The following is a 3,908-nucleotide window of genomic DNA, read 5'->3' on the forward strand; positions in this document are numbered from 1 at the left end:
AGAAAGCTAAGAGAAGCCAAAGCACAACTCTCTTTAGAGGACCTGACCGAATTCTTCAAAGAAGAAGAACACATGGCAGCCGAAAACAACAACAATGCCAACAATGCAAGGAAGGTGCTGGGTGACTTCACTGCACCTACTCCTGATTTTTATGGGAGAAGCATCTCTATCCCTGCCATTGGAGCAAATAACTTTGAGCTTAAGCCTCAATTAGTTTCTCTAATGCAACAGAATTGCAAGTTCCATGGACTTCCATTGGAAGATCCTCATCAGTTTTTAGCTGAGTTCTTGCAAATCTGTGACACTGTTAAGACTAATGGGGTTGACTCTGAGGTCTATAGACTTATGCTATTCCCTTTTGCTGTAAGAGACAGAGCTAGGACATGGTTGGACTCACAACCTAAAGAAAGCATGGACTCTTGGGAAAAACTAGTCAATGCCTTCTTGGCAAAGTTCTTTCCACCTCAAAAATTGAGTAAGCTTAGAGTGGAAGTCCAAACCTTCAGACAGAAGGATGGTGAATCCCTCTATGAAGCTTGGGAAAGATACAAGCAATTGATCAGAAAATGTCCTTCTGACATGCTCTCTGAATGGAGCATCATAGGTATTTTCTATGATGGTCTCTCTGAACTGTCCAAGATGTCTTTGGATAGCTGGAGGATCTCTTCATCTGAAGAAGACGCCTACAGAAGCTCAAGAGCTAATTGAAATGGTTGCAAATAACCAATTCATGTACACTTCTGAAAGGAATCCTGTGAATAATGGGACAAGTCAGAAGAAAGGAGTTCTTGAGATTGATACTCTGAATGCCATATTGGCTCAGAACAAGATATTGACTCAACAAGTCAATTTGATTTCTCAAAGTCTGTCTGGAATGCAAAATGCACCAAGCAGTACTAAGGATGCTTCATCTGAAGAAGAAGCTTATGATCCTGAGAACCCTTCAATGGAAGAGGTGAATTACCTAGGAGAACCCTATGGAAACACCTATAATTCTTCATGGAGAAATCACCCAAATTTCTCATGGAAGAATCAAGAGAGACCTCAACAAGGTTTCAACAACAATAATGGTGGAAGAAACAGGTTTAGCAATAGCAAACCTTTTCCATCATCTTCTCAGCAACAGACAGAGAGTTCTAAGCAGAATAGCTCTGACTTAGCAACCATGGTCTCTGATCTAATCAAAATCACTCAAAGTTTCATGACTGAAACAAGGTCCTCCATCAGAAATTTGGAAGGACAAGTGGGTCAGCTGAGCAAGAAAATTACTAACTCCCTCCTAGTACTCTCCCAAGCAATACAGAAGAAAATCTAAAAGGAGAGTGCAAGGCCATCAACATGACCGAATTTGGAGAGGAAGGAGAGGAAGTGAACGCCACTGAGGAAGACCTCAATGGACGTGCACTGACCTCCAATGAGTTCCCCAATGAGGAACCATGGGAATCTGAGGCTCAAAATGAGACCATAGAGATTCCATTAGACTTACTTCTGCCATTCATGAGCTCTGATGAGTATTCTTCCTCTGAAGAGGATGAGTATGTCACTGAAGAGCAAGTTGCTAAATACCTTGGAGCAATCATGAAGCTAAATGACAAGTTATTTGGAAATGAGACTTGGGATGATGAACCCCCTTTGCTCACCAAAGAACTAGATGACTTGTCTAGGCAGAAATTACCTCAAAAGAGACAAGATCCTGGGAAGTTTTCCATACCTTGTACCATAGGCACCATGACCTTCAAGAAGGCTCTGTGTGACTTAGGGTCAAGTGTAAACCTCATGCCTCTCTCTGTAATGGAGAAACTCGGGATCTATGAGGTACAAGCTGCAAAAATCTCATTAGAGATGGCAGACAACTCAAGAAAACAAGCTTATGGACTTGTAGAGGATGTTTTGGTGAAAATTGAAGACCATTACATCCCTGCTGATTTCATAGTCCTAGAGACTCGGAAGTGCATGGATGAATCTATCATCCTTGGCAGACCTTTCCTAGCCACAGCAAAGGCTGTGATTGATGTTGATGGAGGTGAAATGATCATTCAAGTGAATGAAGAATCCTTTGTGTTTAAGGCTCAAGGATATCCCTCTATCACCATGGAGAAGAAGCATGAAGAGCTTCTCTCAAATCAGAGACAAACAGAGCCCCCACAGTCAAACTCTAAGTTTGGTGTTGGGAGGCCACAACCAAACTCTAAGTTTGGTGTTGAACCCCCACATTCAAACTCTAAGTTTGGTGTTGGGAGGTTCCAACATTGCTCTGAGTATCTGTGAGGCTCCATGAGAGCCCTCTGTCAAGCTACTGACATTAAAGAAGCGCTTGTTGGGAGGCAACCCAATGATTATATTTTATCTATTTTCTTTTGTTATTTTATGTTTTTTGTAGGTTGATGATCATGAGAAGTCACAAAATTAATGAAAAAAGCAAAAACAGAATGAAAAACAGGAAGAAGAGCAGCACACCCTGGAGGACGCACCTACTGGCGTTTAAACGCCAGTAAGGTTAGCTGTTGGGCGTTTAACGCCCAGTCTGGCACCATTCTGGGCGTTTAACGCCAGAAAGGGGCACCAGACTGGCGTTAAACGCCAGAAAGGGGCAAGAAGCTGGCGTTAAACGCCAGAAATGGGCACCAGCCCGGTGTTTAACGCCAGAAATGGCTCAAAACGTGATTTTGCATGCCATTTGGTGCAGGGATGACTTTTCCTTGACACCACAGGATATGTGGACCCCACAGGATCCCCACCTACCCTACCACTCTCTCTCTTCTTCACCAATCACCTCAACACCTCTTCCCCAAAAACCCTTCACCTATCAAATCCCATCTTTCTCTTCACCACTCACATCCATCCTTCATAAAAACCCCACTTACCTCACCATTCAAATTCAAACCACTTTCCCACCCAAACCCACCCTCAAATGACCGAACATCACCCTCCCCCCTCTCCTATATATACCCTCCTTCACTCTTTCATTTTCACACCACCTAAACACCATTTCTCTTCCCTTTAGCCGAACACAAAGCCATTCCCTTTCTCCTCATTTCTTCTTCTTCTACTCTCTTCTTTCTTCTTTTGCTCGAGGACGAGCAAACATTTTAAGTTTGGTGTGGTAAAAGCATTGCTTTTTGTTTTTCCATAACCGTTTATGGCATCCAAGGCCGGAGAAACCTCTAGAAAGAGGAAAGGGAAGGCAAAAGCTTCCACCTCTGAGTCATGGGAGATGGAAAGATTCATCTCAAGGGTGCATCAAGACCACTTCTATGAAGTTGTGGCCTTGAAGAAGGTGATCCCCGAGGTCCCTTTTTCACTCAAAAAGGGTGAATATCCGGAAATCCGACATGAGACCCGAAGAAGAGGTTGGGAAGTTCTTACCAACCCCATTCAACAAGTCGGAATCTTGATGGTTCAAGAGTTCTATGCCAATGCATGGATCACCAAGAACCATGATCAAAGTGTGAACCCGAATCCAAAGAATTATCTTACTATGGTTCGGGGGAAATACTTGGATTTTAGTCCGGAGAGTGTAAGGTTGGCATTCAACTTGCCTATGATGCAAGGAGATGAACATCCTTACACTAGAAGGGTCAACTTTGATCAAAGGTTGGACCAAGTCCTCACAGTCATATGTGAAGAGGGCGCCCAATGGAAGAGAGATTCAAGAGGAAAGCCGGTTCAATTGAGAAGGCATGACCTCAAGCCCGTGGCTAGAGGATGGTTGGAGTTTATCCAACGCTCAATCATTCCCACTAGCAACCGGTCCGAAGTTACTCTAGACCGGGCCATCATGATCCATAGCATCATGATTGGAGAAGAAGTGGAAGTTCATGAAGTCATAGCTCAAGAGCTCTATAGGGTGGCGGACAAGTCCTCCACCTTGGCAAGGTTAGCCTTTCCTCACCTCATTTGTCACCTCT

General features: G+C 43.7%; 1 non-coding gene across 1 annotated transcript; it reads right to left on the reverse strand.

Moving 5' to 3' along the window:
• Positions 1–477: 477 nt before the first annotated feature.
• On the reverse strand, positions 478–581 carry LOC130947171 (small nucleolar RNA R71). Its single transcript, XR_009072571.1, has one exon. It is a non-coding gene; the product is annotated as a small nucleolar RNA R71 (small nucleolar RNA).
• Between the last annotated feature and the right edge of the window lie 3,327 nt (positions 582–3,908).

Source organism: Arachis stenosperma, chromosome 8, assembly GCF_014773155.1.
Source record: "Arachis stenosperma cultivar V10309 chromosome 8, arast.V10309.gnm1.PFL2, whole genome shotgun sequence".
In the NCBI taxonomy this organism is placed as follows: domain Eukaryota; kingdom Viridiplantae; phylum Streptophyta; class Magnoliopsida; order Fabales; family Fabaceae; genus Arachis; species Arachis stenosperma.